This window comes from Peromyscus maniculatus, chromosome 17 (assembly GCF_049852395.1).
Source record: "Peromyscus maniculatus bairdii isolate BWxNUB_F1_BW_parent chromosome 17, HU_Pman_BW_mat_3.1, whole genome shotgun sequence".
Classification (NCBI taxonomy): Eukaryota; Metazoa; Chordata; class Mammalia; order Rodentia; family Cricetidae; genus Peromyscus; species Peromyscus maniculatus.
Genome location: NC_134868.1, coordinates 64,632,807 through 64,646,295, shown reverse-complemented (window position 1 = coordinate 64,646,295; position 13,489 = coordinate 64,632,807). Strand labels below are relative to the sequence as shown.

At 39.1% G+C, this 13,489-nt stretch overlaps 1 long non-coding RNA gene across 1 annotated transcript; it reads left to right on the top strand.

The window, feature by feature from the left end:
* Window positions 1–1,726: 1,726 nt before the first annotated feature.
* LOC143269130 (uncharacterized) lies at window positions 1,727–8,608 on the top strand. Its single transcript, XR_013045497.1, has 2 exons — window positions 1,727–1,770; window positions 8,345–8,608. It is a non-coding gene; the product is annotated as an uncharacterized LOC143269130 (long non-coding RNA).
* Window positions 8,609–13,489: the final 4,881 nt, after the last annotated feature.

Sequence of the window (13,489 nt, the reverse complement as noted above, 5' to 3'; positions counted from 1 at the left end):
CTAAGAAAAATTATATCCTATGAAACAAGAATGAACTGAGAGACATTGCTAGGGTATGAACAGACAAGAAAATATTGTGGATGAAATCAAAATAAGAATGAGATAAAAGCATCAAGATAGTCAGTCTGTGTAATTCTTAGGACTTAGGTACGAAGCCATGTCCACTTGCCTGCTAGAGAAATAAAGGATGATACTGGCTGACATCAAAAAGCCCATACCCTGACTGATTCTAGGAAACACAAAGGGAACTTCTGTTTGTAGATAACAATAGGCCTTTTTGGAATGAAAACTTATACATCTAAAATAAGATTATGGAGATGAAACATCACAGCAATTTGTTTCCACTTGTTTAAAGATAGCATAGGAAAATTGATATGCTTAAATGTTGACCTATGAGAAACATCAGAGATTTAGAAATGTTTCCATGTCTCTACTTGGCCAGGTTGAGGGCAGCGGCAAGAAAAGAGGAAAGTAGTGGGGCTATAGATTTATCCAATTGAGAAAAATACCTATGTAAAACTGAGAAGGAAATACATAAAAATCTACTTGTCTTCATCTGTGCCATGTACTTCCATAAAGAGCCAAGTCGTAGTAGATGGCTGATTACATCATCTGCCTAGCAAGCTGGAAAAGATGTAGAAGCCTTTGGCTGCAGCCTGATAACTCGGGGACATGGACACAGAGGAGCTAAGAGTTTGTGGGTCAGAAAGCCTTGCTCAGTTTGCTGACTTGCAAAGCTTTCCCTTGAGTGTTTCTCGTTGGGAAAGGAAGCAAAAAGCAAATGTAAATAAGCTCAGTTTAAACTCGGAAGAAGCAGAGCTTTAGCGAGGTCTTGTGGGTACACTTCAGACCTCATTGCTTTCCTGGCTTTGTTTCTTCACTCTTTTGTCTGGTGGGCTGTCAGTCTAGGAGCAGAAAACATTTCAGTCTTGGATTGTATGTTTGCTTACATGGGAGGTTTGTTTTTTAATAAATTTTTATCTGTGTCCTTGTTTCTTCCTGGTTTCACCTGTTTGATAAGCTAAAATGTAAAGAATTATCCTTTTAATTTGTTCATTTCAAGGAGTGCATTTGTGCATGACTGGTTCTAGAATTAGGTGACTTAGGAAAAATTATGCTGGTACCAAACAAGACATGACACAAAGAATAGTATTAATGGATAAATTAGATAGCTAATTGATCATGAAAATTCACTATTAGAAAAATCTTAGAGAATTTGAACCTGAGCATTATTCACTCTAATCAATTTTATTGCATTGTCTTGAGAGCAGTCTTGATAGATCAGAATAAAAAAGGCATCTGGCAACATGGCACACATCTCTCATGACCCTACTACAGTCACAGGTATACAGCTTACTAACATTCTATAAACTGACTAAGGTAGACATCCTTTAAAATGTACAAATAGAAACCATGTTCTGGAGAACTGGAAAGATGATTCTGTCTTTAAGAGCACTTGAAGGATCCTTGAAAAAGGCTTGAGTTCAGTTTCCAGCATCCACAAGTTAGTTCACAACCATCTGTATCTGTAACTCCAGTTACAATGTATCTGACACCCTCTTCTTGTCTGCACAGGCAGGGCACACATACATTGCACATACATACAGTCTTACATATAAAAATAGGAATAGATATAGCTTTTAAAATAGCAATGTTATGCCCACAGGTAGAGGTAACCCGTGAAAACACAACATGACCTCATAGTAGATGTGTTCCATTTGAATCTCAACACACTGATCATATTCTACTCAACCTAAGGACAAGGAGAAGGTCAGTCTAAAAAACAGCCTAGTGAGGATTATTAACAGATGCTGAGTTCTATAACTTTTCTACAGTATTAGATGAGATAAATTCTGAGTATGAGGATTGGTAGGATGACTTATTCTATAAATTCCTGCTTTACAAGCATGGATTTGAATCCTCAGCTCCAGCTATAAAGCTAGATATGAGGATGGGACCCTGTATTCTCAGATTTGATGAGACATATACAGAATATTCATCAGAGCTCATTGCCTATCCAACCTAGCCAAAGAGTGAGCTCTATGCTTAATGACAAACCCTAGCTAAACAATTAAGGTAGACCTCCTAAACAGTTCAGGCTATTTAACTGTCTCACTGGGGGGAGGGGAGAGGCTGGGGGTGGAAGAAAAAAGGACAGGGGAATCTATGGCTGATATGTAAAATTAAATTAATTATAAAATAAAAATATTAAAAAAATAAAATATAAATAAGGTAGAGAGCAATCCAGGAAGATAGCAGGTAACACCTTTTGGTCCCTGAATGCATGTACACAGAAAGCCACATGCATGCACATAAACACCTGCACACATCTACACACACACACACACACACACACACACACACACACACACATACAAAACGAAACAAAACAAAAACAAAACCTTAATATAATGATCCTCAACTGGTTTCTGTCCAAAACAAGTGTCTGGGGCTTTTGTTAAATTGTTGCATTGTGGATGGTGTCTGAGGATGGTGGTGGTGCTGACCGCTTCATTGTTAGTTTGTTTGATTTTCTTTTTGTTGTCCTGTGAATTCTCAGGACACTTTTTGTAAGATTAATTTAGGGTGATTGGAGTCTGAGATTAAAAAGTATCAAATGGCTTAGGACAAACCAAAGTTCCTCATCTTCTACTAGGAGTTTTTCTGCACATTTGAGATTTTTCAAATAATAAATTTAACGGTATAATCTATCTAATATAGTTTTTAAACATTTTATGTTATTTTAATTTTTGTAGCAATGAATGGTTTTTTAAATGTTATTTTTTAAGTATTTTTGTAGGAAATTATTTTACATGGAAGTTCAGATCTATGAAGAAAAACTAAAATACGTGAGATTTAAAACAACTAAACAATATAAAAATGACATATTTTTTATTAATGAAAATGTATTCCTATAAAATTGCAAGACAAATTTTAAATTTCTGCTATTTTACTTTTAAAACAAAAGTGAAAAAAAAACCCTTTGATTTGTTTATATTATTTGTCACTCATTCTTAAGTGAAAGAAAGTTAGATCCATTCCAGAGAAACATAGTTTGTTTTCTTCTGGAAAAATCTTATGTGCTAGTTCCCTCGATATGCACAAAATTCTGCTGCTACAACACAGGATCAGGTCTGTGGGAGGATAATTTGTGACATGTATATTCATTTATAAAAAGAAATAACTGTTATGTAAAGAAAAATTTTATATAAGAGACCTTAGAAATCTGACTTAAATATTTTAGATTTTGTTACAAATGAATATATGCATTAGATTCTTTTCGATATTTATATCCAAAAACGAAGGATGTGTTAGTCAGCCTGCCTTGTTGTATGGGCTCCAATTCTGAAGCAGGAATGTGGAAAGAGAATGGCAATTGGAAGGAAGGGCTGACTTGGGTGTGGGACCCATCTGTTTCAGTTGTTTCTTTGGGAGTGAGACCAAGCATATGAGCTGTGTGACCTCAGTAGCCAGAGAACACTGAGGGGCGAAGGTCAGCTTCCCACAACCTAATGGCAGCTGTAGTAAAGCATGAATCAACACATTGTTTTCCTAGGAGAACATAACAGAATGAAATTATTGAAATACAACAATTTTTAAACATAAATGTGTGTGCATATGTATGCATGTACTGATGAATGCATATACAGATGTGTACATATGTATGTTTGGGTGTGAGGCCAGAGGTCAGTTTTAGATTATATATCATTCCCCAGGAAATTTTCTATCAAATTTTTTAAAGACAATTTTTAATTATAAAATCCACATATGCATAGAATGAATTTTGATCACATCCACCTTTCACTACCTCCTTTCAGATACCCCAGCCCTATCCCTCCCTACTTAATGTCCTCTTCATATGTTTTGCTTGCCCTGCATCCATTTAGTGCTGCTTGTATGCACATGATCGTTTGTCTATACCCTAAGCCCTACCCCCCAAAACCTCAAATGGTTATGTTCCCCAAGAAGACTTACTTATGGTGATATTTTATTTGTGCTGAAATGTGATTTTATTTGTATGTTAATAAATAAAAGTACCTGGGGGTCAGAGCTAATAGCAAGTCATAGCAAAGTCCGGCAGTGGTAGCACATGTCCTTAACCCGATCACATGACAGGCAGATCTCTGTGTGTTCAAGTACACCACCAGCATGGAGACATACGCCTTTAATTTCAATACCAACCATAGAGACCTGGAGGTCTGTATAGACAGGCAGTGATGAGGAAGTCATGTGGTTGGGTTTATAACCAATGAGAAGGCAGAACAGAAAGTCAATAAAAAGACACACAGGAAGCAGGTCTCTTTCTCAGGGGAAGGACCGCAGCAGCAGGGAGAGATACGAAGGCGGTTTTAGTCTCAGCTCTTAGCTACTGCTCTGACCTCTTGGCTTTTAACTCTGCATTTGGCTTTGTGTTTCTTATTTAATAAGACTGTTACATCTACACTTACTTTTTCTCAGCAGCCATTGGCAGCCAGTCGCTCCTCTGTCAGGGTGAGGCCTCAGAAATGTCTCTCCCATCTCTGCTGGAATTTTAAGTGGCTTTTAACTGACTTGATCTTGCAGAGGTGTGGTAGTTTGTGGCCCCTATAATCTCATAGGGAGTGGAACTATTAGTAGGTGTGGCTTTATTGGAATGGGTTTGGCTTTGTTGGAGGAGGTTTGTCACTGTGGGAAAGGGCTGTGAGATTCCCTATGCTCAGGATATTGACCAGTATGTCAGTGGACTTCCTGTTACTTACGAAAGGTAAGACTCTCAGACACCAGTAACCCATCTGACTGCATGATGTTGTGCTACTGCCCTGATGATAATGGACTGAACCTCAGATACTGTAAGTGAGCCACCCCAATAAAATGTTTTCTTTAGCTGTCAGTCCAGAGTCCGTAAGCTTCCACTCGTTTGGGTCAGCTATCTCTGTTGTTGGTATCATGATGTTACCCCCCCACACACACACACAACTTGCTCATATGATCCCTCCTCTCTCTCTTCAACTGAATTCCAGGAGCTCAGCCCAGTGCTTGGCTGTGGATCTCTGCATCTGCTTACATCAGTTATTAGATGTAGGTTTTATGATGACAATTAGGGTAGTCACTAATCTGATTACATGAGAAAGTCAGTTCAGACACCCTCTCCACTATTGCTACTAGCTGGGGTCATCCTTGTGGACTCTGGGAAATTTCCCTAGCACCAGGCTTCTCCCTAACCCCATAATGGCTCCCTCTATCAAGATATCTCTTTCATTGCTCTCCCTCTCCATCCCTCCCCCAACTGGGCCCATCTGGATCCCTCTGTTCCATCCCTCCACCCCCTCACTTCTACCCACCTTCCAGGTTTACCCAGGAGATCTTAACTATTTCCCCTTCCTGGGATGCTCCATACATGTCCCTCTTAGGGTCCTCCTTGTTACCTAGCTTCTCTTTGGAGTTGCGAATTGTAGCCTGGTTATCCTTTGCTTTGCATCTAATATCCACTTATGAGTGAGTACATACCATGTTTGTCTTTCTGTGTGTGGGTTACTGTGGTGATATTGTGTTCCCCAAAATATTGTGCACCCTAATAAACTTATCTGGGGTCAGAGAACAGAACAGCCACTAGATATAGAGATCAGAAAATGGTGGCACACCCACCTTTAATCCTAGCATTTCAGAGGCAGAGATCCACCTGGATCTCTGTGAATTTAAAGCCACACTGGAAACAGCTAGGTGTGGTAACAAGAGCATTTAATCCCAGGAAGTGATGGCAGGAAGCAGAAAGGTATTTAAGGCATGAGGACCAGGAACTAGTGCTGGTTAAGCTCTTAGGCTTTTAGCAGCAGTTCAGCTGAGATTCATTTTGGATGAGGACTCAGAGGCTTTCCGTCTGAGGAAACAAGATCAGCTGAGGAACTGGCAAGGTGAGGTAGCTGTGGCTTGTTCTGCTTCTCTGATCTACCAGTGTTGACCACAGTACCTGGCTCCAGGTTTGTTTTTATTAATAAGAACTTTTAAGATTCATGCTACAGGTTACCAAATTCAGGATGATTTTTTTCTAGTTTCATCTATTTGCCTTCTGAATAGGGGTGACAATTGTGTGACTTGATCTGTTTGTGAGGCCCCTGGCAGTGGGATCAGGACTTATCCTGGGTACATGAACTGGCTTTTTGGGGCCCATTTCCTGTGGTGGGACACCTTGCTCAGCCTAGATGCAGTGGAGAGGGGCTTAGTTCTACCTCAACTTCATATGTCAGGCTTTGTTGACTACCCAGGGGGAGGCCTTACCCCCTCTGAGAAGTGGATGTGGAGTGAGGGGGTTGGGGGAAGCAGGGAGAAGGGGAGGGAGGGGTAATTCTTTTGGTATGTAAAATAAAAAGAAATTTAAATAAAAAATACATAAAAATAAAATTCTAGGATAAAAAAAAATGTTCTCTTTGTAAGAGTTACCATGGTCATGAAGTCTTTTCACAACAACAAAAACCCAAACCAAGACAATAGGTAACCATTGGAGACCGAGTTTCTCTCTGGAAATTAGGGATAACCAAGCAAATCTAGACATGCTGGCCAAGTCTTAGGGATTCAAACATATACCACTGCATTTTCTTTGTTTTCTGAGTTTTGAGGATCAAATTCATATGGACAGGATTTTAACTCAAGCACAGTACTGATAGCTTTCTAAGCACCAGTGACCCGCCCAGCCTTTAAGAAATTACTCTTACTTCTGGTTTACTCTTTGTTGAACTATTTATATAGCTTCTTCCAGAGGTTCCATGATAGACATCTCTAAGGTAAATTTTAAAGAAATTTTATTTGATGTATATGAGTGTCTTGCCATCATCCTAAATGTGTAGAAGTCAATGAATGCCAGAAGAGGAATCAGATTCCCCAGAATTAAAGTTTCAGGCGTTCTGAGCTAGGGATCAAACCTGGTCCTCAACAAGAACAGCAGTCCTTAACTGCTGAGCCAGCTCTCTTACCCTGGAGGTGTTTTAATGAGTAAATCCTGTGAAATAAGCTCTGAGAAATGATTTGGTAACATAATTTTTCAGGTCAAATTAAAATTGGGTAAACAAAAGCATTCTTTGCATTACATAGAGTTTGACACTTAGAGTACTGTATCTTTACAGCGATGTATATAGCCTCTTCTTGTTTAACTATGCCTTCTGTCCATTCAAGGAGAGTCTTCCCAACAAATTTGGGACTAGTCTGGGTTGCAGCTGGGGGAGGGTAGAGTTCTGAGAATTGCAGAGACTGTGACGAAAAGGTCAGCTGCATTCACCACATTCCTTAAAATGAGGCTATAGGATGGGATTACAGTCATATCTGGAGACTTAGTTTATTTGTAAATGTTCTGAGAAAATCCTTGTCCAGCAGACAGTTGCACACCAAGGACAGAGCCCTACACGGACAACCCCTGGAATATCTTTCCTGTCTTGTCCTTCACTTCCAGTCTCAGATAAAGTCTGCATGTTATTGAATTGCTTATGTAGTTTCCATGTGCAAAATCCTCATGGGGAGCAAAGATACCACCTGCAGGCTGACAAGAACAGGGAGTTAGATTGCCGACTGGCAGCACAAGGGGAGGTGACTGCCTAAGAGCGGCACAGACCCAGAACCACCTCTTCTTCCCAGGGCCCTCAGCAGGTCTTCCATACTTGCTGTTCTATGGCACTGGGTAAATTCAAAGCATGAGACATGTAGCAGCTTATGTTGTACGACTTAGACCTATACACAGAGTTATCCTATCTTAAAATGAAAATAAAAATAAGATATTTGGCTGGCAGTGTAGTTCAGTTCATAGAGTGTTTATCACACACAGTGCTGAGTTTGGTACCCCAGCACAATGTTAACCTGCTGTAGAGGCATGTTCCTGTAATACTAGCACTTGGGAAGTAGAGGTAGGAGGATCAGAAGTTCAATGTCATCCTTGGATACATAGCAAGTTCAAGGCACGCCTGGGTTACATAAGATCATGTCAATAATAAATTTGACTCCTACATTATTTTATCTAGGTTAAAATTGTGTATGCTTGCATGTATGCATGTATATGTATTTCTGTGTGTTTCTGTGTATATGTGAGTGAACATGCATATGTGTGTATATGTTTGTAAGTGCATGTGTGCATGTGTGCCTTTGTGTGTACATCTGTATGGTGTGTGTGTGTGTGTGTGTGTGAGTGTTTGTGAGTGTGCTGCCACTTGCTTTCCTTGCTAGTCATAAATCATGGGTTTATACTGATTTCAGAACTCTGATTTATTTCATATTTGTCTTTGTTTCTTCTGGGCTTCTTTATACTTCAGTCTCCACTTTTCAGTTATTATGAAAAGTTATTTTTCAGAATAAGCCTATTCCTCATTGTTACCTCTCCGTGCAGCAGACAGAAGCCAGGTGTTTCAAGGTTATAAGCCACTAAATGCTGCTTCCATCAATGTGAAGTTGAGAGAGTGACTCTAGCTCCCGTTCGTTCTCAGCTTGCTTGTTGCCTCGGTTTAATCGTCTGCAGACCAGAATCAATGAAGTAAGAATAAACAACACTTCTAATCTCCTCTTTTGATATCACTCCATCATCTCTAGCTTGAAGTACACCATCATTTTATTTTCATTTATCTTCCTCTCTAATAAAACCTTGACAGCTCAAGCAATGTGTTATAATAACTTGGAAAGAGATTAAAACTTTCCATTCTCACTCCGTCTTGCTTAATCATGCAAAATCATCACTAACACTTCTTGTCATTTTGCTGTTTCTCATTTTTGTATACACACACTGAGTATATCTTTGAACATGCTCTTCTTCATGAAATATCCAGATATCTTGAAACAACATTTTTTTCCTAGGTAGTTCAAAGTTCATTAATTATCCTTTGACCACGATGTAGCATGAATCTTAAAAGTTCTTATTAATAAAATCAAACCCGAGGCCGGTTATTGGGATAAACACTGGAAAATCAGAGAGCCAGAACAAGCCACAGCTACCTCACCTCGCTGGATCCTCAGCTGCTCTTGTTTCCTCAGACTGGAGGTTTCTGAGTCTTCATCCAGAATGGGTCTCAGCTGAATTGCTGCTCAAAAGCCTGAATGCTTAGCCAGCCAAATGCTTAACCAGCCAAATGCTTCTAGTTTCTGGTCCTCATGCCTTATATACCTTTCTGCTCTCTACCACCACTCCCTGGGATTAAAGGCTTGCTTTCTGCGATTAAAGGAGTGATAAGTCACCATGCTTGGCTGTATCCTTGAACACATGGATTTCTGCCTCTGGAATGCTAGGATTAAAGGTGTGTGATACCACTGCCTATCCTTTATGTTTAATATTGTGGCTGCTCTGTCTCTGACCCCAGATAAGTTTATTGGCATGCACAATATTTGGGGGAATACAATACCATACCACAATTAGGATATTTGGCAATCTGTATCTCGAGAAGGGAAATTTTTATAATTCAAATATTATAGAAATAGATCACATAGCAAAATCAACTTAATTATTAACAACTCCTATGGTAGCAAGTTGTCTTCTGAGAAACATGAAGAAGTTGTGTGCTTAAAATTTTATCATGGAGAACTTCCTGACAGATAATAGTCAGAGAAGTAGACAATCATCACTATTCCTATCAAAGACAAGAACTATGAATCAACTGAAACCAGGGGAGAACCTGAGGGGATCGAAGCAGCAGTTGCTGTGGCCAGGTTGAGGGTACAGCTGAGGTCAGTGGAGATGTGAACAAGGACTCTAGGAACACAGTGGCTGAGAACTGGACAAACTGTTAGTGTTAAGGCCTCATAATGGACAATTCTGAGGCAGATATTAGGTTCTGATCATGACTCCTGCTGAGGTCACTGAGAACCCTACACAATATGCGACCACCTCACCTCTCCACATGCCTGTCAGAGAGAAGTGCTGTGGGTGATTCCAGGAGTCCAGAGCTTTTAACAGTACAGGCTCTGAAGCCCCGAGGTTTGAGTGTGATACATCATGTCTGATGCAATCTCCTTATGAGGTTCCCAATGAGGGTCCTAGGAAGGGGTGCAAGGGTTAAAACACTCCACTCCCATCTCCCCACCCTAGTGCCCTTCCTCCTTTTACCCAAAATGTCTGTTCTTCACACTGATAACACAGACTTGGAAAGGAGGAAATGGAGCAGTAAAAGAAAGAGCTATAGATGAGTGAGAATTACGGACAGGAAGCTGACACCTGGCCTCCAGAGTGCCCGGTTAACTGTTCACTGCCCATGCAAGCCACAGTGTGTTAATCACACTGTTTAACTTGGCACTTTCATTTTTATCCAGAAACTTAATCCAAATTTGTTCAATTACACTGTGGAAATATACCTCAATTTTGGTTTATAGTTGTAGCTGTGTATTATAACTCCACATAAGCATGATTGGCTACAAAAAAAAAATATAATGAAGAATGGGTTCAAAGCCCACCCATCCAAGGAAGAAATACTGGCAATTTTTTTTGCAATGATATTTTTAATGGACTTTCATTAAACTTCATCTTTTCCGTAACTTTAATCTTGCCACATTTTACTTTAAAAAAAATCTTAACTCTTGTTGGGCTGTGGTAGAGCATGCCTTTAATCCCAGCACTCAGAGACACAGGCAAGTGGATCTCAGAGATTAAAGACAGCCTGGCCTATAGACTGAGTTCCAGGACATTTGGTACTACACAGAGAAACCCTGCTTCAAATACCAAAAACAAAACAAAATTATCTTAACCATTTTTACTTGTTTATTTATTTTCATTATTATTTGAGAATTTCATACACATATATAATGTGTTTAAAACACATTCATCACCTACTCTGCCTCCTCTACCTCCCTATCAAAGACAAGTACAGCCACGAGGTAAAAAGATAGTCAAAAAGGTTCCAGAAAATGCAGGACACAATCATTTTGTACTATCTGACAAAACAGACTTTAAAAATCTTAGAGGATATTTTAAAAAGTGGTACTTCATATAGATTAAAAGAGCAATTTATCAAAAGGATATTATAATAATCCTAAGTGTATATCAGACAGTTCATCTAGTTTCATAGCACAATTTCTTCTAGAGGTAAAATAAGAGAAGAACCCCAAAACAACAGTGGGTGCCTTCAGTTACCCAGTCTTACCAATAGACTGCTCATCCTTACAAAAAATTAAGAGAAGCATTGGATTGAGTTGTGTCACAGAATAAACAGACTTACTAGATCTCTATATGACACTCTATAAACAATGCAGAATACACTTAATTTTCAGGGACCCAAGAAACCTTCTCTAAAATAGATCACATGATAGCTCAGAAAGCAGTCCTCACAAATAAAGGAAATTAAAGTGATATTCGGTGTTCCATCTATGGAATAAAACCAGGTGTGAACAGCAAGAAAAACTACAGAATATATCTAAAATGATGAGAACTGAGCATTTCCTGAGTGATCATAAATCAGTCATCAAAGGAATTAAGAAAGGAATGGTAAAATTCCTAGAATTGAATGAAAATGAAAATACAACAAGCTAGTACCTGTGAGACACAATGAAAACAATCATAAAAGCAGTGTCCATGATTAAAACTATTTATGCTATACTTTCAGAGATATTTTAAAAGAATAACTTAAGGATATACCAAAAATATTTAAAAAGAAGAACAAACAAAACTCAAACACTGGGTGGAAATGAATCTTAATAGTACACTTCAAAATAATAAAGGTTCTTGAGCAACTACATATTCAATAAAGAGCTAATAACAAAATGTATAAAGAACTCAAAACATGAGATATCAAGAAAACAAGTCACCCAATTAAAAATGGGATGGAGAGCTAAACAGAATTCTCAAAAAAGGAAACTGAAAGAGCTGAGAAACAGTCTTAGTTAGGGATTTATTGCTGTGAAAAGGCACCATGACCATGACAGCTCTTACAAAGGAAACATTTAATTGGGGCTGGCTTACAGTTCAGAGGTTTAGTCCATTATCATCATGACAGGGAGCATGGTGGTGTTAAGGCAGGTGTGATGCTGGAGTAGTAGCTGAGATTCCTACATCTTGATGGCAACAGGAAGTCAAATGACATACTGTGCGGTATCCTGAGCACAGGAAACCTCAAAGCCTACCTCCACAATTGACTCTTCCTCCAATAAGGCCATACTCTTCCAACAAAGCCACACCCTCTAATAGTCCCATTCTCAATGAGATCATGGTGGTGAATTACATTCAAACTATCACAAACACTTATAGAAATGTTTAATATCCTTAGCTATTAGGGAAATGCAAATTAATACTGCTTTGATATTTCATCTTACATCTGTCAGAATGTCCAAGGTAAATAAAAAAGTGACAGCTCAGGCTGGGAAGGATGTGGAGGAAGGAGAGTATTCATCCATTGATGGTGGGACTGCAAACATAGACAGCCATTATGGAAATCAGTGTGGTGGTTCCTCAGAAACATGGAAATTTATCTCAAGATCTAGTGATCACACTCTTGAGCATACACCCAAAGGATGCTTTATCCTACCACAGAGACTTTGCTTAACCCTGTTCATTGCTTATCTATTAATAATAGCCGAAAATTGAAAACAACCTAGATATCTCTCAACAGATGAATGAAGAAAGAAAGTGTGTTACTTTTATACAATGAAATGTTAGCTCTTAAAAATGAAATTCTTAGGTTTGGATGGAACCATTTGGATTAAAAAAAAATCATACTGAGTGAGTTACCACCCAGACCCAGAAAGACAAGTATGATATATGTTCACTTAAATGTGGACATTAGCTGTTAAGTCAGTGATAACCAAACTACAGTCCATAGATACCTAGTGGTTATGTATGAAGTAAGGGTCTAGGAATGGGATGGAAAAGACAGATATCCCTAGGAAATGGAAATAGATTAGTTAGGGGAGGCTGTAATGGGAGGATCAAGTGGGAAGGGAATAGGAAGGGAATACAAGGAGAGACAGCTAAAATTAAGGGCAATTTGAGGGGCAGTCTTGAACTGTCTAACAGTAGAATCTTCCCAAAATATATACATATATGAAGGTGATCTACATAAAACTGCCAAATAAAGGAGGAGGCAGAGCCCCAGCTGCACATCTCTTGTCACCAAATGAAGCTCTAGTACTGGGATCAGATCACATATAATTGAGCTGTTGTCTAAAGAGGTCTTATGAGAATCCCCAAACAACCCAGCCTATTGACGTGACCATAGATTTCACTCCCTAAACTGCAGACAAGGCCCTATGGCTGAAGACACCACCTACACAACTCGCCAAACATGGAGAAGTTGAGCTCATGCTTACATTGAGCTTTTACCCCTATATGCTAATGACTTTGCTACAGAAAGGTACTCTTCATGCTGTTAGAAAAGAAGTGTAAACACCAGCCCAGCCACAACCCCTTTGATCTATAATGCTGTCCTTCCTGCAATCTACAGTAGTGCAATGGTGGTACTAAGCTTATGGGAATAACCAACCAATATCTGTTTGGATTAAAGTCCCACTTCACAAGATAGAACTTACAACCAGTGCTGCTTGGATGACCAATAAGTTGAGA